Source organism: Balaenoptera borealis (genome assembly GCF_965194805.1).
Source record: "Balaenoptera borealis genome assembly, chromosome: 7".
Lineage (NCBI taxonomy): Eukaryota > Metazoa > Chordata > Mammalia > Artiodactyla > Balaenopteridae > Balaenoptera > Balaenoptera borealis.
Genome location: NC_138864.1, coordinates 58,611,577 through 58,636,345, shown reverse-complemented (window position 1 = coordinate 58,636,345; position 24,769 = coordinate 58,611,577). Strand labels below are relative to the sequence as shown.

Sequence of the window (24,769 nt, the reverse complement as noted above, 5' to 3'; positions counted from 1 at the left end):
GACAACTTCTTCAATTTAAATTAAAATTTCAGCTCGTTGTCTTAGTTTACATTTACATTCCTGACCAGCTTAACATTTTAACAGTGTTGTGAACCAATTTTGGTTGTTAAAGACTTCTAATGAACTTGGTTCTGGTCAACTAGATTACTTAGAATGTGAAATTTGCAAAACCAAGCCTACATAGAATATCGTAAACATTAAAGAGGAAAAAATGTCACTGTTTTAGCCCTGTTTCCTTCATAGTCATGTGGGTTTGTTTGAACACATACAAGAAAGGAAAACTTTTCCTGTAAGGAAAAAGATAAACTTGAGCTCTGATCTGTAATTATTTAACCTGTGGAAAGTTCACAGCCTTATTGTTGGCTATGAATACAACCTACTTCCCCCTAAAGTGATATTTGATTTGCATTTAGTACTTGATAGTGGATTTTAAACATTCTGAAGATTTAAAAGTTTTAGTAGCCTCTGTAGATGATTGAAGATATACTACTTTGTGAGGAAAACGTGTTAGGTCTGACCTGGAGAGATGTTCTGTTAATCTTTTTCTTGTGCTAGGTTTATAACAAAAAGTAGATACTATCTAAAGCCAGAATATGTTATGTATATTGTTGATATGAAAAGTTGCTAGCCATTATTTTCCCTCTTATTCATACTGGTCCCCAATTTAAACTCAAATTCTGGGGATTAATGTGAGTTTTTATGGATGAACATGAAGGCAAGAAAACAGCCCATCAAATGCCTTCTTGGTGCTGTATCTTAAGGCCACTTCATAAGGCAGGTTTTACCTGTGTGTGCAGATGTAGAAACTGAGGTCCAGAAACCTCAGGAAACCTGTCCAAAGTCACACATCTGGTGAGGGGAGAATTAGCATCAACTCCAGATCCCATGCTCTTGTTTATGTGTGTTGATGTCTGTACATCAATCCACATTGCCTGTATTTTATTGCACAATTTTAAGTTTACTGAGACTGACCAGAGTTATTTGTAAGGCTGTAAGGCTGGGCTTGTTTTATACTATTTGGGAAGAATTGAAGTGTGTCATTTCTAGGACAATGAAATGCTCAGTCCTTTAGGCAGTATTCATTTTTTCCTACCCACTGGACATTTATCCTTGGTTTAAACACCCATTTCCTTCAAGATCTTTCTAATGAGAATTTGTGGATTTTCCAAAAAATATATTGTGTCAGTGACAGTTTATTCACCTTACTTGCATAGTTCGAGGAACTGCTTGTTTAAATTTAGATACTGTTTCTGATGAAATGTTTTGACAAAGTGATACCAGCTTGATACTATTTAAAATATTTTGACAGATGGGAAAATTGTTTCAGTCTGAGTTGAGCAATACTTTATTGCAGTATTTTGCCAGTTAGAAAAAAAAAAAAATGGTAAAGGTAGCCTTACTGTTCCCGAAAATAACATCCTTCCGTTCTCCCTGAGAAAAGAAAGGGCTCCATTCAGTCATAGATTACAATATGTGTACCGCGTATGTTAAGAATTCAGGCAGTTAAAACAAGAGGGAACATTTGGGGATTATTTCCAAACAGGGAACATTTATTGTTCTGTAAGCAAACAGCACCTAAAGAACTTTTAGGAAGGTTTGTTGCTATAGCACTTTATCAGAGCTTTCTCGTGCTCTGGAGAGTGCGCTCTCAATTAATGATGCTGAATCACTAGGATTTAAAAACTGGTTGAAAAAAATCCTCAAATCCAATTACTTTTATATCTTGAATTTTTAGAATGCTAATGTAATAAAAATATTTAAATTTCTCAAATCAGTGGCAAAGGAATAAAATACAAGTGATCTTTGCATTTTCATTATTTTAAGCAAATATGTTAAAGAGATAGGATAAGGCAGCGGTTCTCAAGATGTAGTTGCTGGACCAGTGGCATCAGCATCACCTGGAAAACTTGGAAGAAATGCAGATCGTTAGGCTTCACACCAGGCCTTTGGAATCAGACAGTGGTGGAGTCCAGCCATCTGGGTTCTCTCAAGCCTTCCTGATGGTTCTGATGCACACTGTAATTTGAGAACTACAGAGATAGAATAGAGGAGCTATTCTAGGTCTTCTTCAAATGATCCCACGGAGCTTCTTCAACGTCTGCGATGTGGAAAGAGAAGGGATTGGTGGGGAATGATGAGGGAAGTTTTCCAGGCTCCTTCCAACCCCTGACCTGTGTCAGCTCAGAGAGTCTTGGTTTTCTATCACAAGGTTTTAGGTGGGTTCTGCCACTAAACAATGTCTTGAAAACCACTGGGATACATCTTTCTTTGGAGGCCAGTGTTTGGTGGCTCAGAAAGACTTCTCAGGGTGATAGTATCTCTTTACTGTGCTCATATTATTCTATCCATGTGGTCTTGAAACTGGGTTTGGCTAGTAAAGAAAGAATTGCTGTGTGTCTCAGCAATAGCTTCATGCTCACCAGACTCCTAAGGAACATATGTGCAAATCAGAATGCCAGTTTTATTTTTCAAATTACAATGAGGAGCATAAAAATAAAAATTATACAATACTCATGTTTAACTCCTCTAGTTTATTCTTACTGTGCACAAGTTAACATTTAGAGTTGGGGATATATTTGTCCAGTGATTGGTGAAACTGATTCACTCCCCTACCTTCTGCAGAGTGCTGCAGGTGAGATGTAGAATTAATAACGGATTGTTCCTTTGAAACATGGAATCAAAGGCAAGAAAATCTGATATTTTCTCCAGGTCATCATGAACCTGTATAAATCTCCTTCTCTCTCTCTCTCTCTCTCTCTCACACACACACACACACACACACACACACACACACACACACACACACACACACTTATTATTTACTAGATTGCTGAGGGCCCCTAAATTCAGTATCTCTCTTACTTGAAGCCATGTTATATAAACTTACTATATTATTTCTGTCTATTTTCTGTTTTTAAACATTTTCCAAATTATCATTGACAATTATTTCTATAGATATTTTAATATTATTAATTAAACTTTAATAAGATCTATGTTTCTATGTAATTTTTTGCTACCATCAATTATATTATGATTTTACTTGTTTACTTTTCTGAGTTCTGCAGATGATAATGATGATGATGACAAAATAGGTTATCATTATTACAACGAAGATCACAGAAGGTAACAGAGTGCTTACTAAGTGCTAGGCAGTGTACTAAATACTTGGTATTTATTAATACATTTTTTCCCTCATAGTCAACCTATAATGGAGGCTTTTAAACTTTTGAACATGACCCCCAGAGAGAAATTGAGACTTAGTAGTATGTGATCCCTCTATGTGTTTATTGTATATGAATGGAAAAATTCATGATAAACTTTTAGTGTGTTTAAAACTCATTTTTTTCTATTCTATTTTATTTTATTCTGTCTCGTTCAATTAAAGAAATGCCAGTTGTGACCCAGCAAATTGATTTTATTACTCACACTAATGGGTTGCAACCTGCAGAATGAAAAACTGTGCTATCAGATTAGATAGTATTATTAATCCCTATTTTACATATGAGGAGATAGACATAACAGAGTTTATGTCAGTTACCCAAATTTACTAAGTAGCAAATCCAGAGTTCAAACTTGGGCAGTCTGTCTTCAAAGCCCTTACTCATAACACTACGTCTGTCTTGCCTACTAAGAACCTTTAGATTGTGGTACAATCAAGGAGGACTGTACCAAAGTAGAAGGGCTTAGAGCGGAAGGGTAAACATTGGCTAGGGCGTGGCTTTGGAGCCGCCTTTCCATTGAAGACAACTTTTTTTTTTTAACATCTTTATTGGAGTACAATTGCTTTACAATGGTGAGTTATAACAAAGTGAATCAGTAATACATATACATATATCCCCATATCTCCTCCCTCTTGCGTCTGCCTCCCACCCTCCCTCTCCTGAAGACACTTTTTTTTTTTTTTAACATCTTTATTGGAGTATAATTGCTTTACAATGGTGTGTTAGTTTCTGCTTTATAACAAAGTGAATCAGTTATACATATACATATGTTCCCATATCTCTTCCCTCTTGCATCTCCCTCCCTCCCACCCTCCCTATCCCACCCCTCTAGGTGGTCACAAACCACCGAGCTGATCTCTTTAAAACTTAGAATATGTGCTTGTTTGGGGAAGCTTTTGTAAAGAGGCTGATGGAGATTAATATGGAAGGGAAGTGGCTATTGCCACCAAACCACCTTCTTTGTGCTACCTCGGGAAATTTAAATAATTCAGGAAACAGTTGGTAGAAAAGATGTTTGCTCAAAATTAAAACAGTCTTTGGTATGTGGAGTTTCCTGGTGAGTGAAGAGAAGATGAAATGGAAATTATTTGCATAGTTGTCAGGCTTTTTGTCCTGACTCCTCCTAGGGCATATAGTTAAATGTGAAAGACTGCTAACTTGGCTGAATATTCTTGGACACAGACATTATTCTTTCCCTAGTGTTACTAGATATGATTTTAAAATATGTATTAGATATCCAGGTACAAAATGCTAAGATAGAAAAGCTATAGAGTGAAAAGTCTGTGTCTCTCCCCCTTTTTCCTTGGTTGTTCCTCTTCTCTCTCCTGAATCAGTCACTGCTACCTGTTTCTTGTATGGTCCTTCAGAATCTTGTGCTGCATGTGTGTGTGTGTGTGTGTGTGTGTGTGTGTGTGCGTTAAATGCAAACATATTTTAACACATTTTCTGTGCCTTGCTTTTATTCCCTTTATAGTACTTCTCAGAGTTTGTTCCATGTGTAGAAGTGCCACCCTGCCTTCTCCTTTTTCACAGCTGCATAGTATTTCCTGGAATGGATTTTCTAAAATTTAACAGGTTTTCTATGAACAGACATTAGGTAATTTCTAAGCTTTTGCAAGCCTCACTATTTTACATGCAAATTGCCCTTAGGGCTCAGAGTCCTCTTTGTGGTCTTTTATTCCTAGAAGAAGATTCATAGCCCTCTACATCTTCAACAGGGACTGATAGAGTTCATACTGTTGAATAAGGTCAGGTTTGTGTCAGGAAGTTACTTGATCTCAGTTTTCTTCACTATCTATTTTTAGCTTCTGAACAGTAATCGTGGTAAGAAATCTTCGTATCTTGCCCTAGACAATTTTCTCTTGGAAGATAAAGTGGTCCCTGTGAAAGGGTTCAAAGAACACAATTTGCTAACAGTTTAGTGGGTTGATTAGGGAGATTGTGTGTTTATTTCTAAAAGGACAAAATGTTTGTGCACTGAAAGTTCTATCTGCTTTATTCTTCACAACCACTGAAACTTTTTCAGATTTATTTTCTTATTATTCATGGACATTTGGAAAATTATGTGAAAGATATGTATTTTCTTAAATGCATGATTACCTATTGCTTTGTCCTACTCTTTGAAGACTGTTCCATGAACTGCTCAAGTTTGCAAAGAAAACGTATCTTCACTCTCTGAGTTTTCTGTCATCCGTGTATTTTAAGAATGTTTTAGCCAGTTTCAGACAAAGAATATTCAATATTAGTGATAATTATATGAGAAATAGGCCAGCAAGGCAATAAAGTGGAAAGTTAGTAGAAATGTATGGATGAGTGATTTGCTCCATCCTACGTTTTTCTGACTCGATTATATTCACACTAACTCATAGATAACAAAATTGGTGCTATGTAGCACATACTCTGAAGAAAACAATGCTGCAAATTCTTTGAGAAGTGATTTCAGAATTTAATATTTTCCTGTCAGGAGATTTATGACCTGACATTGAAAATTATTAAGGCTCAGATCCAAATACTTAGTTCATTTCCTCTTGCTCAGCATTTAGTAAAGATGTAGAACACACTAACCAGATATTGGTTAGCCAAGCTTGGGATTCAAGATTTGATATCCTTGTCACCATGTGTGAACTTTGGAATGTTTGGATTTTAATATATGCAAATGATTTTATAATGTGTTATGTGTTAGGTGAAAAATTATTACACATGCCAACAATTTAAAATGCTACTCCTGAATATTTTATAAATCTCTGGAATAATAACATACCCTTAATGAGCATTAGAAAGTTTCTGCTTTCTTTGTTTGCTAAATCATATGGCCTTCACTATACTTAATACACTGCCTCAATTTATCCTTTTTGTGCTAGGAATTTCATGTTAAAATAGAAAATAATCAACAATCCAGACTGGACTGCAATCACCTTCACATGCAAAGTCTGATTTAGAGATATTTGATACATTTTTGGAGACGTTCCAGGGACCTATATTGGTTAATTTGAACCTATAGTTTGGTTGTATATAAAAGTAAAGTTAATCTAAGTGGATAGAATCAATACCCTTCTGAATTTAATTAGATGGCCAGCCTCCAAGCAAGAGATTATTCTTTTTAGTATCTTTCTATCCTCTTTTCTTACAGGGTGAAGTAACTCCTTTGCCAAATTATGTTGGACAGTTCCCTGGTGACAGGTACTATAGAAACTCGTAGCTGTGCTGTTAGCGGATGAGACATGGGGGAAGGGAATGTGGGCAAGGAAGCCATTGTATTCTGGAGACAGTAATGTGCCTGCCCTATCTCCACATCACAGCCCAGCCAAGGAAACAATGTCCCATTTGCAGTGGATCTGCAGTGACTGTTTCTAAACCAAACTTGTAAATCATGATATGGTGCTTCTTTCATGCTGAAGCATTCCAGGACAGAGAGACAGGAAGAGTAGGGAAATGAATCATAAATTAGAATGGACTTGCAGTTTGAGGATACTATTTATAGTTATGTTTGCTAAGGGATGCCTGGAAATGCGGCAATAAATTGAAGCTGAGGTTTTATTTCAGGTAATAACTTTCTTTTTATCTCTGTTGGAGCATGAGTAAAACAACTTAAAGGAGTTTTAGAAGGGCTAGATGGTATAACCTTCATCAGTTTTTATTTATGTTCAATGCCATCAACGGGTTTTTATGTCATTGAGAAGTAGGTTGTTTACAATGTTTAAAGAAGGTGATTTGACTCTAGCTCCATGAAACAACTGAGTTGAGTTGTTACAGTTGATACTATAGAAATTACGTGATGGGTAGATGCCTTTTTAGCAATAAATTTAAAATAAGTTTAGTAATATTTAAGTTACATGAATATATTTCTAATTTTGTGGCTGTCTTTTTAAAAATAAATGAATTGTGACATCTGCATTTTGTAATTCATATTTTTACTGTTCATGTCGTATCATCACAGATAAATATGTGTTAGGCAGCTATTATGAGGAAGGCACAGTGGAGGATTCAAGGAAACATAAGAAAGGCCTTTGTCCTCAATGGTTCTCAGAAATCTGGTTGAAAACAACCTGGCAAAAGTACATGAAATGATTAAGTAACAATAACCATACAAAGGTTGTGGTCTTATTGTAGATGTCATGCAGAATATCAAAACATAAGGTATTTGTCTAAACCCCTGTGTTAAAGGAAATGGATTCCTTTTTATAAGACTAACAAAGATAGAAGAAACCAACATTTTTGTTCTGTTTCATGTACCTTCTTAAAATGAACATTTACTGAGCATTTACCAGCTATCAGGCACTGTTTTATGTGTTCTACATGTATGAATTCCTTTAATCTTTGACATCTTATGAGATGGGTACTACTATTATTATCCCGTTGGAGTAGATAAAGGAGCTGGGGCAAACGATGATTCATTAGTTGCTCAAGGTCACAGAGCTCGTAACTGAGGGAGCTGGGTTAGGAAATAGGCAGCAGGAGTTCACAATCAACACTCTTCACCTCCATGCTTTATACTGTCTCACATTTTGCTTCTTATTAGTTGACACCTCTCTGCTTTAAGCTTAAATAGATGTTCAGTTTGCCCTAGTAAAATACAGGCCTTAAGCTAGGATCAGATGCTTGAAATTTATTTCTGTAGAAAATGATGATATGTTATTTTGATGCCAGTGTTCACAGCACTACATAGTTTAGTGATTAATTTAATCCCCTTTGGTGAGGTGGGGGGAGTTCTAGGAGGATAACCCCCTAACTTTAGGAAGTTGAGAGCTGCGTATTTATGCAAATGTGCATTTCCTCTGCCTCCTCAGTCTGTCTCTTCCTGGGAAGATCTTTATGATTACATGTGTCACAGATCACAAGAGATTTAATCACAGCCTTGGGTGTCCACACACTAAACAGGGACGTTTAGAGACTGCATGGAGGTATATTTGCTTTCAGCGGTGGTCCTTGCCCAGTGCTCCTTTTCATCTGTACCAGCGAGTCCCCAACTTCAGCATGCATCAGAGTCAGATGAAGGACTTGCAAAATAACCCAGAGTTTTGGTTTAGTAGGTTTGAGGAGTGACCAGAGAATTGGATTTCTAAGAAGTACGCAGTCAAGGTGAAGCTGTTGGTCTGGAGACCAGACTTTGAGAGCTACTGATTCACCCTAAAATTGTAACTGAAAGGAGTTTAGGATACCCCTCCCCTTCCTTCTCTTTGCTTTTAGGCCAGTGTTCACGCCTTGAATGCCCAACCTTTTATTTACAAAGATTAGAAAACCTCATGAACAGCTTTCGTGGACCCTAGAAAAATTCTGGTAAGTCTCTTAATAATGTAACAATCATGGATAAGATATAGCACTTTTAATAATAACTGACTGCATTTAGAGAGTGCCCGCTACATTGCCAGGCACTTCACTAGGGCCCACTGTCTATGTTGTCTCACGTAATGAAACAGCAAGCGTAGGGATCGGTACTATTCTTATCTTCATTTTGCGTTTGGAAACTAAGGTTTAGAAAACCACCTGACTTTCTCAAGATTACATATACAACATGAGGTAGAGCTAAAATTGCAACTCAAATAATGGATGAATTCTAAAAGCTATGCTTTTGACCACCATGCTTTTTAAAACCCGTAGTGATGAGCTGAATTCCAGTTAGGCTTAAAGTTTCAGCACAAAGGGTCCTTCATTCTCCTTTCTCCTTTTATTTAAGCTCTTAAGCATCCTTAAATCAGCAGGGGAAAAGATTGCATGACCACAGATTTTTCAGAGGAAATGTAAAAATGAAAATTGCTGCTTGGGATATGACTTTGTCATTTTATAGTGGTTCTCTTCAAATTTCCAGGACTAAAGGATTAATGTTAAGAAAATAAATTTTTGCGGTTTGCCTTTCAGTTGTTTGTTTGCTTCTGTGCCTATTTACAAGAATTTCAAGAAGAGAGTATTAAACTTTCGGGGGATATAGACTCCTTTGAAGGTCGGTTGAAAACTCTGAGCCTTCTCCTGAGAAAGGTGCACTAAACTTTGCATACTATTATTCAACATCTATCTGTAGGCTCTGTGTGAAGACATTCACCTTAAAGACAGCACAGCAGAGAAACAAGTTGGGCTTTTGTATCTGGTAGCCCTGGGTTTGCTTCCATCCCTTCCTATTTATGTGACCTTTGGAAAGTTATTACTGAGTCTTGTTTCTTCATCCATAAAATGGTAATGATAAAAAGAATAATATCTAGCTAATATAAAATGCCTAGCTGGATAACTGCTACACCAGTGTTTCTCAAGCTTTAAGGTGCCCATGAGTCACCTGGGGATCTTGTTAAAATGCAGACACTGATTCAGTAGGTCTGAGGTGAGGCCTGAAATTTTGCATTTCTAACAAGCTCTCCAGGGGCCACACTTCGAATATTTTCTCTACAAAATATGCAGAGATGTTTCTATTAATAAGTACTGTTAGGTGTGTCATATTAACAGAATATTTTCATTGATAACTTTGAGCTCAGTTTGGGGTTATCTGCTAAAATATGTACATAAAATACATATATATTGAGAATTATGTCATTTGGAATGTTCTCATTGGGAGGTAATGCATTGTGGACTGGTATTGTGCTGCATTGTACCCCCCAAAATCAATATGGAGTCCTCTTTGGAATAAGAGTCCCTTTAAAATTTACCCATGTTAAAATATTTCTATGTGTGTAATAGTGAATTAAAGACGTGATTGGAGGCCTTTGTGTCATGTATTTCCTTCTGACAGCTAGATTTTTTTTGAGTACAGCAATAATTTGCCATGAATTTATGATTATTCTAAAAAATAGCTTTATTATCTTCTCTCAAGAGCATTGCTCTTTATACACTTTGAATCAGGAAATGCTAACATTAAGTATGCTTGATTTCTGTCTGGTAAAGTTGAGTTTTAAAGCAGACTTTTAAACATCTTTTTTTAATTTATTTTGTTTATTTATTTTTGGCTGCTTTGGGTCTTCGTTGCTGCGCGTGGGCCCCCTCTAGTTGCGGTGAGCAGGGGCTACTCTTCATTGCAGTGCGCAGGCTTCTCATTGCGGTGGCCTCTCCCGTTGCGGAGCACAGGCTCCAGGCCCGTGGGCTTCAGTAGTTGTGGCACACGGGCTCCAGAGCGCAGGCTCAGCAGCTGTGGTGCATGGGCCTAGTTGCTCTGCGGCATGTGGGATCTTCCCGGACCAGGGCTCGAACCCGTGTCCCCTGCATTGGCAGGCAGATTCTTAACCACTGTACCACCAGGGAAGTCCCTAAAGCAGACTTTTGAAGACACAAAAAGAAAGACTATATATGAATATCTAACATTAACAAAATAGTAGAATCTCTGACTTACATGTATCTTTTCCAAGCATGTGTCTACTAACTGGTTCCAGTTTATCACTAATGACATGCAACCCTGCTGCTGATTCTGTTTTCTCTGATAACTACTGAATCAAACACTGCCTAAAAGTAATGATGAGACAGGTGAAAAGCTTCTGGCAACCTGGGGAATTGTTGTGAAGTCTGGCAGAACTTTCGTTTTTTAATTTTTATTTTATATTGGAGTATAGTTGATTAACAATGATGTGTTATTTAAGAACTTTCTACTTTAGGGAAAATCTATGGTGTAAGGCCCCACTCTGTGTTTCATTTCTTTTCATTAAACTATACTCTTGTGTTGCTGAGATTTCTTCATAAATGTTATTGTTCCACCTTGCACAAATGGCTTAGTGTAAAAGTCCTTTAAAATGATTTGTTCTACTGAAAAATTTGCCTGTAAAAGTGGAAATGGAGAGAGAAGACTGCTGCCCTATTTAACCCTAGGAAATATGATAATGGTCATCAAGAGGGGCTGTCACAAATCATGTATTTTCTTTTTTTATAAATTTATTTATTTACTTATTTATTTTATTTTTGGCTGTGTTGGGTCTTCGTTTCTGTGCGAGGGCTTTCTCTAGTTGCGGTGAGCGGGGTCCACTCTTCATCGCGTTGCGCGGGCCTCTCACTGTCGCGGCCTCTCTTGTTTCGGAGCACAGGCTCCAGACGCTCAGGCTCAGTAGTTGTGGCCACGGACCCAGTTGCTCCGCGGCATGTGGGATCTTCCCAGACCAGGGCTCGAACCCGTGTCCCCTGCATTGGCAGGCGGATTCTCAACGACTGCGCCACCAGGGAAGCCCAAATCATGTATTTTCTGAAGGAATGTGCCTGCCTTCAAAATAGCATGAAACTAGGAAAAGAACCGCATCCTAGCCAGCTTCATTCCAATGTCCTGGCCTTCTTGGGAGTTTTTAGAATAGAATGGTTGTCTACATACAACACTGATGTGCCAGCATCTTTTGGATCAGAGCCTTTCATGAAATAAGGGAGAATTTGAAAGGACTGTAGTGCAGGTCTAGGGATTAATTGAAAGATTACACTTTGTGTGTCATCCAATATAAAATGCTAAATAAACATCTAACCTTTTCTAGAGGTGAAATGTTTTCCCTCAAGCCAACATACTTGATCTACGCCAACACCTTATACTTGCCATGTTTAGTAACAACTGGAATGTAGATGGCATTTATTGCGGTGAGTTTTTTTATTCAGACGGAATAACGAATAACTTTAGCGATTCCAAGAGTCACCTGTGGAGATGCAAAGAGATTTAGACTTCTCAATTCTCACCACATTTTATTGAAAAAGGAGTATATTGCCGTGGAGCCTAAGCATGTGGACTTTTAAACTGCTCTACCATTGATTTGAAAAAATTCATTCTGAGTTAGAAGGTTGTTTGTAGATAGCATTAACTACTAATAATTAGAAATTCTTTTCTTGAGAAAGAAGGAGGTGAAATATTGGTATTATAGACCAGGGGCTTTGACTTCAAAGAGACCTGGGTTCATATTTTGCTTCTGTCGCCTACTGGTTGTTCAAAGTCTCTCTTTTACTCAGTCTCTCCTCGTGTGATAGGTGGAAATAATACTACCTGTATCACAGGGTGGTTAAAAAGGTTAAATGTAAAAACATATGCCTAACATGGTGCTTAGTACGTAATAGACTTTTTTTTTTTAAACATCTTTATTGAAGTATAATTGCTTTACAATGGTGTGTTAGCTTCTGCTTTATAACCAAGTGAATCAGCTATACTTTACATATATCCCCATGTCTCCCCCTTTTGTGTCTCCCTCCCACCCTCACTATCCCACCCCTCTAGGTGGACACAAAGCACGGAGCGGATCTCCCTGTGCTATGCGGCTGCTTCCCACTAGCTATCTATTTTATATTTGGTAGTGTATATATGTCCATGCCACTCTCTCACTTCATCCCAGCTTACCCTTCCCCCTCCCTGTGTCCTCAAGTCCATTCTCTACATCTGTGTCTTTATTCATGTCCTGCCCCTAGGTTCTTCAGAACCTTTTTTTTTTTTTTTTTTTAGATTCCATATGTATGTGTTAGCATATGGTATTTGTTTTTCTCTCTCTGACTTACTTCACTCTGTGTGACAGACTCTAGGTCCATCCACCTCACTACAAATAACTCAATTTCGTTTCTTTCTATGGCTGAGTAATATTCCATTGTATATATGTGCCACATCTTCTCTATCCATTCATCTGTCGATGGACACTTGGGTTGCTTCCATGTCCTGGCTATTGTAAATAGAACTGCAATGAATATTGTGTTACATGACTCTTTTTGAATTATGGTTTTCTCAGGGTATATGCCCAGTAGTGGGATTGCTGGGTCATATGGTAGTTCTATTTTTACTTTTATAAGGAACCTCCATGCTGTTCTCCATAGTGGCTGTATCAATTTACATTCCCACCAACAGTGCAAGAGTGTTCCCTTTCCTCCACACCCTCTCCAGCATTTATTGTTTGTAGATTTTTTGATGATGGCCGTTCTGATTGGTGTGAGGTGATACTCATTGTAGTTTTGATTTGCATTTCTCTAATTGTTAGTGATGTTAAGCATCCTTTCATGTGTTTCTTGGTAATCTGTATATCTTCTCTGGAGAAATGTCTATTTAGGTCTTCTGTGCATTTTTGGATTGGGTTGTTTGTTTTTTTGATATTGAGCTGCATGAGCTGCTTGTATATTTTGGAGATTGATACTTTGTCAGTTGCTTCATTTGCAAATATTTTCTCCCATTCTGAGGGTTGTCTTTGCATCTTGTTTGTGTTTTCCTTTGCTGTGCAAAAGCTTTAAAGTTTCATTAGGTCCCATTTGTTTATTTTTGTTTTTATTTCCGTTTCTCTAGGAGGTGGGTCAAAAAGGATCTTGCTGTGATTTATGTCATAGAGTGTTTGCCTATATTTTCCTCTAAGAGTTTGATAGTGTCTGGCCTTACATTTAGGTCTTTAATCCATTTTGAGTTTACTTTTGTGTATGGTGTTAGGGAGTGTTCTAATTTCATTCTTTTACATGTACCTGTCCAGTTTTCCAGCACCACTTATTGAAGAGGCTGTCTTTTCTCCATTGTATATTCTTGCCTCCTTTATCAAAGATAAGGTGACCATATGTGTGTGGGTTCATCTCTGGGCTTTCTATGTGTTCCATTGATCTATATTTCTGTTTTTGTGCCAGTACCATACTATCTGAATTGCTGTAGCTTTGTAGTATAGTCTGAAGTCTGGGAGCCTGATTCCTCCAGCTCCATTTTTCTTTCTCAAGATTGCTTTGGCTATTTGGGGTCTTTTGTGTTTCCATACAATTTGTGAAATTTTTTGTTCTAATTCTGTGAAAAATGCCGTTGGTTGTTTGATAGGGATTGCATTGAATCTGTAGATTACTTTGGGTAGTACAGTCATTTTCACAATGTTGATTCTTGCAATCCAAGAACATGGTATATCTCTCCATCTGTTTGTATCATCTTTAATTTCTTTCATCAGTGTCTTATAGTTTTCTGCATACAGGTCTTTTGTCTCCTTAGGTAGGTTGATTCCTAGGTATTTTATTCTTTTTGTTGCAGTGATAAATGGGAGTGTTTCCTTAATTTCTATTTCAGATTTTTCATCATTAAGGTATAGGAATGCAAGAGATTTCTGTGCATTATTTTGTATCCTGCTACTTTACCAAATTCATTGATTAGTCCTAATAGTTTTCTGATAGCATCTTTAGGATTCTCTATGTATAGTATCATGTCATCTGCAAACAGTAACAGCTTTACTGCTTCTTTTCCAATTTGGATTCCTTTTATTTCTTTTTCTTCTTGATTGCTGTGGCTAAAACTTCCAGAACTATGTTGAGTAATAGTGGTGAGAGGGGGCAACGATGTCTTGTTCCTGGTCTTAGTGGAAATGGTTTCAGTTTTTAACCATTGAGAATGATGTTGGCTGTGGGTTTGTCATATATGGCCTTTATTATGTTGAGGAAAGTTCCCTCTATGCCCACTTTCTGGAGGGTTTTTATCAAAAATGGGTGTTGAATTTTGTCAAAAGCTTTTTCTGAATCTATTGAGATGATCATATGGTTTTTATCCTTCAATTTGTTAATATGGTGTATCACATTGATTGATTTGAGTATATTGAAGAATCCTTGCATTCTTGGGATAAACCCCACTTGCTCATGATGTATGATCCTTTTAATGTGCTGTTGGAGTCCGTTTGCTGGTATTTTGTTGAGGATTTTTGCATCTGTGTTCATCGGTGATATTGGCCTGTAGTTTTCCTTTTTTGTGACATCTTTGTCTGGCTTTGGTATCAGGGTGATGGGATGGTGGCTTTGTAGAATGAGTCGGGGAGTGTTCCTTCCCTCTGCTGTACTTTGGAAGAGTTTGAGAAGGATAGGTGTTAGCTCTTCTCTAAATGTTTGATAGATTTCGCCTGTGAAGCCATCTGGTCCTGGGGTTTTGCTTGTTGGAAGATTTTTAATCACAGTTTCAATTTCAGTGTTTGTGATTGGTCTGTTAATATTTTCTATTTCTTCCTGGTTGAATCGCAGAAGGTTGTGCTTTTCTAAGAATTTGTCCATTTCTTCCAGGTTGTCCATTTTATTGGCATAGAGTTGCTTGTAGTAATCTCTTATGATCTTTTGTATTTCTGCAGTGTCAGTTGTTACTTCTCCGTGTTCATTTCTAATTTTATTGATTTGTCTTCTCCTTTTTTTCTTGATGAATCTGGCTAATGGTCTATCAATTTTGTTTATCTTGTCAACAAGAACCAGCTTTTAGTTTTATTGATCTTTGCTATCATTTCCTTCATTTCTCTTTCATTTATTTCTGATCTGATCTTTATGATTTCTTTCCTTCTTCTAATTTTGGGGATATTTGTTCTTCTTTCTCTAATTGCTTTAAGTTTAAGGTTAGGTTGTTTATTTGAGATGTTTCTTTTTTCTTGAGGTAGGATTGTATTGCTATAGACTTCCTCTTAAAACTGCTTTTGTTGCATATCATAGATTTTGGGTCATTGTTTTTCATGGTCATTTGTTTCTAGGAATTTTTTTATTTCCTCTTTGATTTCCTCAGTAATCTCTTGGTTATTTAATAGTGTATTGTTTAGCCTCCATGTGTTTTTATTATTTACAGATTTTTTCCTGTAATTGATAACTAGTCTCATAGCGTTGTGGTCGGAAACGATACTTGATGCGATTTCAATTTTTTAAAATTTACCAAGGCTTGATTTGTGACCCAAGATATGACATATCCTGGAGAATGTTCCATGTGCACTTGAGAAGAACGTGTATTTTGTTGTTTTTGGATGGAAGGTCCTATAAATATCAGTTAAGCCCATATTGTTTAATGTATCATTTAAAGCTTGTGTTTCCTTATTTATTATCATTTTGGATGATCTGTCCATTGGTGAAAGTGGGGTGTTAAAGTCCCCTACTATGATTGTGTTACTGTTGATTTCCCCTTTAGGGCTGTTAACATTTGCCTTATGTATTGAGGTGCTCCTATGTTGGGTGCATAAATATTTACAATTGTTTTATCTTCTTCTTGGATTGATCCCTTGATCATTATGTAGTGTCCTTCTTTGTCTCTTGTAGTAGTCTTTATTTTAAATTCTATTTTGTCTGATATGAGAATTGCTACTCCAGCTTTCTTTTGATTTCCATTTGCCTGGAATATCTTTTTCCATCCTCACTTTCATCCTCCTCCATCCATCCTCACTTTCAGTCTGTATGTCTCCCTACGTCTGAAGTGGGTCTCTTGTAGACAGGATATTTATGGGTCTTGTTTTTGTATCCATTCAGCCAGTCTATGTCTTTTGGTTGGAGCATTTAATCCATTTACATTTAAGGTAATTATTGATATGTATATTCCTATTACCATTTTCTTAATTGTTTTGGGTTTGTTTTTGTAGGTCTTTTCCTTCTCTTGTGTTTCATGCCGAGAGAAATTCCTTTAGCATTTGTTTTAAAGCTGGTTTGGTGGTGCTGAATTCCCTTAGCTTTTGCTTGTCTGCCAAGGTTTCAATTTCTCCGTGGACTCTAAATGAGATCCTTGCTGGGTAGAGTAACCTTGGTTGTAGGTTTATCTCTTTCATCACTTTAAATATGTCCTGCCCCTCCCTTCTGGCTTGTAGAGTTTCTGCTGAAAGATCAGCTGTTAACCTTATGGGGATTCCTTTGTATATTATTTGTTGCTTTTCCCTTGCTACTTTTAACATTTTTTTTTGAATTTATTTTTTGATAGTTTGATTAACATGTGTCTTGCCATGTTTCTCCTTGGATTTATCCTGTATGGGACTCTCTGCACTTCCTGGACTTGTTTCCTTTCCCCTATTAACGAAGTTTTAAACTATAATCTCTTCAAATATTTTCTTAGTCCCTTTCTTTTTCTCTTCTTCTTCTGGGACCCCTATAATTCGAATGTTGGTGTGTGTAATTTTGTCCCAGAGGTGTCTGAGAGTGTCCTCAATTCTTTTCATTCTTTGTTCTTTATTCTGCTCTGCAGTAGTTATTTCCACTATTTTTCCTTCAAAGTCACTTAACCATTTTTCTGCCTCCGTTATTCTGCTATTGATTCCTTTTAGAGAATTTTAAATTTCATTTATTGTGTTGTTCATCATTATTTGTTTTTTCTTTATTTCTTCTAGGTCCTTGTTAAATGTTTCATGTATTTCTCCATTGTATTTCCAATATTTTGGATCATCTTTACTGTCATTATTCTGTATTCTTTTTCAGGTAGACTGCCTATTTCCTCTTCATTTGTTTGGTCTGGTGGGTTTTTACCTTGCTCACTCATCTGCTGTGTACTTCTCAGTCTTCTCATTTTGCTTAACTTAACTGTGTTTGGGGTCTCCTTTTCGCAGGCTGCAGGTTCGTAGTTCCTGTTGTTTTTGGTGTCTGCCCTCAGTGGCTGAGGTTGCTTCAGTGGGTTGTGTAGGCTTCCTGGTGGAGAGGACTGGTGCCTATGTTCTGGTGGATGAGGCTGGATCTTTTTGTTCTGGTGGGCAGGACTGAGTCCGGTGGTGTGTTTTGGGGTGTCTGTGACCTTATTATGATTTTAGGCAGCCTCTGTGCCATGGGTGGGGTTGTGTTCCTGTCTTGCTAGTTGTTTGGCCTAGGGTGTCCAGCACTGTAGCTTGCTGGTCATTGAGTGGAGCTGGGTCGTAGCGTTGAGATGGGGATCTCTGGGAGAGCTTTCAACATTTGATATTATGGGGGGCTGGGAGGTCTCTGGTGGACCAATGTCCTGATCTCGTCTCTCCCACCTCAGATGGTCAGGCATGAAACCCGGCTGGTGCACCAAGACCCTGTCAGCCACATGACTCAGAAGAAAAGAAAGAAAGGAAGGAAGAAAGGAAGGGAGGGAGGGAGGGAGGGAGGGGGGAAGGAAGGAGTGAAGAGAAAATGAAGTTATTAAAATATAAAAAAATTATTGTTAAAAATAAAAAATAAAAAAGTGTTAAAAAAAGTGAAAACAAAAAAGAAAGAAAGAAAGAATAGAGCAACCAAACTAAAAAACCAATCCACCAATGATAACAAGCACTAAAAACTATAGTAAAAACAAAGAAAAAAACGGACAGACAGAACCCTAGGACAAATGGTAAAAGCAAAGCTTTTGGGAAGTCTGAGGTCTTCTGCCAGTGTTCAGTAGGTGTTCTGTGGGAGTTGTTCCACATGTAGATGTATTTTTGATGTATTTGTGGGGAGGAAGGTGATCTCCACATCTTACTCCTCCGCCATCTTGAAGCTCCCCACCGTAATAGACTTCTGAAACTCAAAGTCTGGCCTTTGGATCAGAAGCAACCACATCACACCAGGAAGATGCTGGAAATGCAGAATCTCAGGCCCCTCCTACACCTTCTCAATCAGGGAGAAGAGGGAGAGATTCTGTTGTTCAAGTATGACAAGTGCTCATAATAGACGAACATTAAATGTTAGTAGTGGTTGTCGTAAATGTTGGGTGCTTTACAGTTCTAAGCTAATAACGTTAAAAACACTTGATGGTTGAAACAAAAATATTTTATGGGTTTTTTTTTTTATACTTTCTCTTTATTATTCTTTACTAACAGGAGTTTCTGTTGCTGGTGAAGATTAGTTTGGGGTTCAGTAAAACTTTCAAAATTGCCTCTCAGATCTTAAAATAGCATTTAGTTATTTCATTTTTATGTTTGTGCATTTAAACATAAATTCTAAAGCCAAAGAAGCAGTTTAAAAGTAGACACAGTGTATGTACAAATAAAAGCTCATGTAGCAACCAATAAAATGGAAATTTGTGAATGTTTTAAGCAAATTGCCAGGAAGATTTTTAAAAATCAGATCAAATAAAATATTTGGAAATTATGCTATTTGTTGATACCCATAAGTTTAAAAATAAGTCTAACAAATCTGCTATATTTGCACAGCTTAAATTTTTATGGGTTCCCAATATTATGGAATGAGAAATCACCAATGTAAACACTGTGCTAAATTTAATTTCTTTATTTGACTTTTACAAGTCACCAATATAGTACTTGCAGTTTAGCCCTGGCAAAACCATAGAAAAGACTAAATTTAAGAGGCACTTCTATTGTGTTCCTCAGGAAAGTTTTTAGTCATCCATCTTTGAAAAAAAAGGTAAAGATGTATTTGCAATCTAGAGCTAGGGTTAAAAATTATTGAAACGATTATTGAAGGCTTTTAAAAATCTTTGCAATTATTTAAAATAATAACGTTGCCATTTAGCATTGCCATTAACAGCAGAAAGTTGCAACATTCACCAAATATTTTGTGTTTTTTATCTTGGAACACAAACTGAGCGAGAAAAGTAATTTTCTTTTTCACATATAGAATCTATTTTAGTTATTGCAGCAGATTTTTGTTGTTGTTGACTGATTTTCAGCTCCAAGTTTTATAACCTTAACAACTCATGGTGGTGGGAACAAAAGATTTTCTCTCGCTCTACAGCCCAAGTTATTTCAGCACCTGCTGCTCACCACAGGCAGCCCGGCTTTTCATTAGCTTTTAACAGGCTCATCAGCAAAGCTGGGGGAGAAAAGTCTTGAGGACATTCAACCACATTGAGGTGCCCACTGATCATCGAGGATACTTACAGTAACAGCCTATTACATTTAATTAGCAAGTTTGAGTCTATTAAGAGAACTGTGAAGGGCGGAGTCAAGATGGCGGTGTGGGAAGATGCAGGGTTAGCATCTCCCCACAACTAGGGCACCTGCCGGCCGCTGGTGGGGGACTCTGATGCCCAAGGAGTCGGGAGGAACCCCAAAGTGAACTGGCAGCTTGTGGGATCTTGGTTCATGAGCCCGGGGTTGGGCCAAAGCTCTTGTGGTGGGAGCTCTGAGTCCAAACCACTAGACTAACAGAGAACCTCAGACCCCGGGGAATATTCATCAGAGTGAGGTCGCATGGAGTTCCTCATCTCAGCACCAAAACCCAGCTCTACCCAATAGCCTACAAACCCCAGTGTTGGAAGTCTCAGGCCAAACAACCAGTAAGTCAGGAACATAATACCACTCATTAAAAAAAAGAAAAAGTGAGACAGCAAAAAAATATGTCACAGATGAAGGAGCAAGGTAAAAACCTACAAGACCAAATAAATGAAGAGGAAATAGGCAATCCACCTGAAAAAGAATTCAGAGTAATGATAGTAAAGATAATCCAGAATCTTGGAAATAGAATGGAGGCACAGACTGAGAAAATTGAATAAATGTTTAACAAAGATCTAGAAGAACTAAAGAACAAACAAACAGAGATGAACAACACAATAACTGAAATGAAAAATACACTAGAAGGAATGAATAACAGAAGAACTGAGTCAGAAGAACGAATATGTGAGCTGGAAGACAAAATGGTGGAAATAACTGCCAAGGATCAGAATAAGGAAAAAAGAATGAAAAGAATTGAAGACAATCTCAGAGACCTCTGGGACAACACTAAACACACTAGCATTCGAATTACACTGGTCCCAGAAGAAGAATAGAAAAAGAAACGGTCTGAGAAAATATTTGAAGAGATTATAGTTGAAAACTTCCCTAACATGGGAAAGGAAATTGTCACCAAGTCCAAGAAATACAGAGAGTTCCCATACAGGATAAACCCTAGGAAAAACACACCAAGACACATATTAATCAAACTAACAAAAATTAAATTCAAAGGAAAAATATTAAAAGCGACAAAGGAAAAACAAAAAATAACATACAAAGGAATCCCCATAAGGTTATTAGCTGATTTTTCAGTGGAAACTCTGCAGGCCAGAAGGGAGTGGCAGGATATACTTAAAGTGATGAAAGAGATAAACCTACAACCAAGATTACTCTACCCAACAAGGGTCTCATTCAGATTCAATGGAGAAGTCAAAAGCTTTTCAGACAAGCAGAAGCTAAGGGAATTCAGCACCACCAAACCAGCTTTACAACAAATACTAAAGGAACTTCTCTAGGCAGGAAACACAAGAGAAGGAAAAGACCTACAATAACAAACCCAAAACAATTAAGAAAATGGTAATAGGAACATACATATCAATAACTACCTTAAATGTAAATGGATTAAATGCTCCAACCAAAAAAAATAGACTGGCTGAATGGATACAAAAACAAGACCTATATATATGCTGTCTACAAGAGACCCACTTCAGACATGGGGAGACATACAGACTGAAAGTGAGGGGATGGAAAAAGATACTCCATGCAAATGGAAATCAAAAGAAAGCTGGAGTAACAATTCTCATATCAGACAAAATAGATTTTAAGATAAAGACTATTGTAAGAGACAAAGAAGGACACTACATAATGATCAAGGGATCAATCCAAGAAGATATAACAATTACAAATGTTTATGCACCCAACATAGGAGCACCTCAATACATAAGGCAAATGCTAACAACCATGAAAGCAGAAATCAACAGTAACACAATCATAGTAGGGGACTTTAGCACCCCACTTACACCAATGGACAGGTCATCCAAACAGAAAATAAAAAAGGAAACACAAGCTCTAAATGACACAATAGATCAGATAGATCTAATTGATATTTATAGAACATTCCACCCAAAAGTGGCAGAATACACTTTCTTCTCAAGTGCACATGGAACATTCTCAAGGATAGATCACATCTTGGGTCACAAATCAAGCCTCAGAAAATTTAAGAAAATTGAAATTGTATCAAGCATCCTTTCTGACCACAGTGTTATGAGATTGGAAGCCAATTACAGGAAAAAAACTGTGAAAAACACAAATATATTGAGGCTACACAGTGAACTACTAAATAACCAAGAGAGCACTGAAGAAATCAAAGAAGAAATAAAAAGTACATAGAAACAAATGACAACATAAACATAACAACCCAAAACCTATGGGATTCAGCAAAAGAAGTTCTAAGAGGGAATTTTATAGCAATGCAATCCTACCTCAAGAAACAAGAAAAATCTCAAATAAACAATCTAACCCTACACTTAAAACAACTAGAGAAAGAAGAACAAAGAAAACGCGAAGTCAGTAGAAGGAAAGAAATCATAAATATGAGAGCAGAAATAAATGAAATAGAAATGAAGAAAACAATAGCAAAGATCAATAAAACTGAAAGCTGGTTCTTTGAGAAGATAAACAAAAGTGATAAACCCTTAGCAGCACTCATGAAGAAAAAAGGGAGAGAACGCAAATCAATAAAATTAGAAATGAAAAAGGAGAAATCACAACTGACACTGCAGAAATACAAAGGATTATAAGAGACTACTACAAACAACTATATGCCAGTATAATGGACAACCATGAAGAAATGGACAAATTCTTGGAAAGGTACAATTCTCCAAGACTGAACGTGGAAGAAATAGAAAATATAAACAGACCTATCACAAGTAATGAAACTGAAACCATAATTAAAAATCTTCCAACAAACAAAAGTCCAGGACCAGATGGCTTCACAGGCAAATTCTATCAAACATTTAGAGAAGGGCTAACACTGATCCTTCTCAAACTCTTCCAAAAAATTGCAGAGGGAGAAACTCCCAAATTCAATCTACAAAGCCATCATCACCCTGATACCAAAACCAGAAAAAGATATCACAAAAAAAGAAAATTATAGACCAATATCACTGATGAACATAGATGCAGAAATCCTGAACAAAATACTAGCAAACAGAATCCAATAGCACATTAAAAGGATCATACACCATGATCAAGTGGGATTTACCCCACTGATGCAAGGTTTCTTCAATATACACAAATCAATCAATGTGATACACCACATTAACAAATTAAGGAATAAAAACCATATGATCATCTCAATAGTTGCAGAAAAAGCTTTGGACAAAATTGAACACCCATTTATGATAAAAACTCTCCAGAAAACGGGCATAGAGGGAACCTATCTCAACATAATAAAGGCCATATATGACAAACCCAGAGCAAGCATCATACTCAATGGTGAAAAACTGAAAGCATTTCCACTAAGATTAGGAACAAGACAAGGATGTCCACTCTTGCTACTCTTCTTCAACATAGTTTTGGAAGTTCTTGCCACAGCAATCAGAGAAGAAAAAGAAAGAAAAGGAATACAAATTGGAAAAGAAGAAGTAAAGCTGTCACTGTTTGCCGATGACATGATACTACACATAGAAAATCCTAAAGATGCCACCAGAAAACTACTAGAACTTATCAATGAATTTGGTTAGGTTGCAGGATACAAAAGTAATGCATGGAAATCTCTGGCATTCCTATACACCAACAATGAAAAATCAGAAAGAGAAATTAAGGAAACACTCCCATTTACCATTGCAACAAAACGAATAAAATACCTAGGAATAAACCTGCCTAAGGAGGTGAAAGACTTGTACTCAGAAAACTATAAAACACTGATGAAAGAAACCAAGATGACATAAACAGATGAAGAAATATACCATGTTCTTGGATTGGAAGAATCAATGTTGTGAAAATGACTATACTACCCAAAGTAATCTACAGATTCAGTGCAATCCCTATCAAACTATCATTGGCATTCTTCACAGAATTAGAACAAAAAGTTTTCAATTTGTATGGAAACACAAAAGACCCCGAATAGCCAAAGCAATCTTGAGAAAGAAAAATGGAGCTGGAGGAATGAGACTCCCCGACTTCAACTATACCACAAAGCTACAGTAATCAAAAGAGTATGGTACTGACACAAAAACAGAAATATAGATCAACGGTACAAGATAGAATGCCCAGAGATAAACCCATGCACATATGGGCACTTAATTTACAACAAAGGAGGCAAGAACATACGATGGAGAAAAGACAACCTCTTCAGTAAGTGGTGCTGGGAAAACTGGACAGCAACATGTAAAAGAATGAAATTTGAACACTTCCTAACACCATACACAAATATAAACTCAAAATGTATTAAAGACCTAACTGTAAGACCAGCCGCTATAAAACTTTTAGAGGAAAACATAGGAAAAACACTCTGACATAAATCCCAGCAAGATCTTTTTAGATCCACCTCCTAGATTAATGGAAATAAAACCAAAAATAAACAAATGGGACTTAATTAAACTTAAAAGCTTTTGCACAACAAAGGAAGCCATAAACAAGATGAAAAGACAGTGCTCAAAATGGGTGAAAATACTTGCAAAGGAAGCAATTGACAAAGGATTAATCTCCAAAATATACAAACAGCTCATGGAAATCAATATCAAAAGAACAATCTAGTTAAAAAATGCCCAGAAGACCTATATAGACATTTCACCCAGGAAGACATACAGATGGCCATTAGGCACATGAAAAGATGCTCAACATCACTAATTATTCGAGAAATGCAAATCAAAACTACAATGAGGTATCACCTCACGCCTGTCAGAATTGCCATTATCAAAAAATCTAGAAACAATAAATGCTGGAGAGGGTGTGGTGAAAAGGCAACCCTCCTGCACTGTTGGTGGGAATGTAAATTGATACAACTACTATGGAAAAGAGTATGGAGGTTCCTTAAAAAACTAAAAATAGAACTACTATATGACCCAGCAATCCCACTCCTGGGCATATACCCTGAGAAAACCATAATTCAAAAAGAGTCATGTACCATAATGCTCATTGCAGCACTATTTACAATAGTCAGGACATGGAACCAACCTAAATGTCCATCGAGAGATGAATGGATGAAGAAGATGTGGCACATATATACAATGGAATATTTCTCAGCCATAAAAAGAAACAAAATTGTGTTATTTGTAGTGAGGTGGATGGACCTAGAGTCTG

General features: G+C 37.0%; 2 protein-coding genes across 11 annotated transcripts in view; one reads left to right on the top strand and one right to left on the bottom strand.

Moving 5' to 3' along the window:
- HDAC9 (histone deacetylase 9) overlaps positions 1-24,769 on the top strand; it is a 999,956-nt gene that overhangs the window by 214,620 nt on the left and 760,567 nt on the right. The window lies entirely within an intron of this gene.
- PRPS1L1 (phosphoribosyl pyrophosphate synthetase 1 like 1) overlaps positions 1-24,769 on the bottom strand; it is a 753,632-nt gene that overhangs the window by 275,915 nt on the left and 452,948 nt on the right. Inside the window, 1 exon segment of the mRNA XM_082398555.1 lies at positions 12,206-24,507. The gene's annotated coding sequence lies outside the window, so the exon portion shown is untranslated.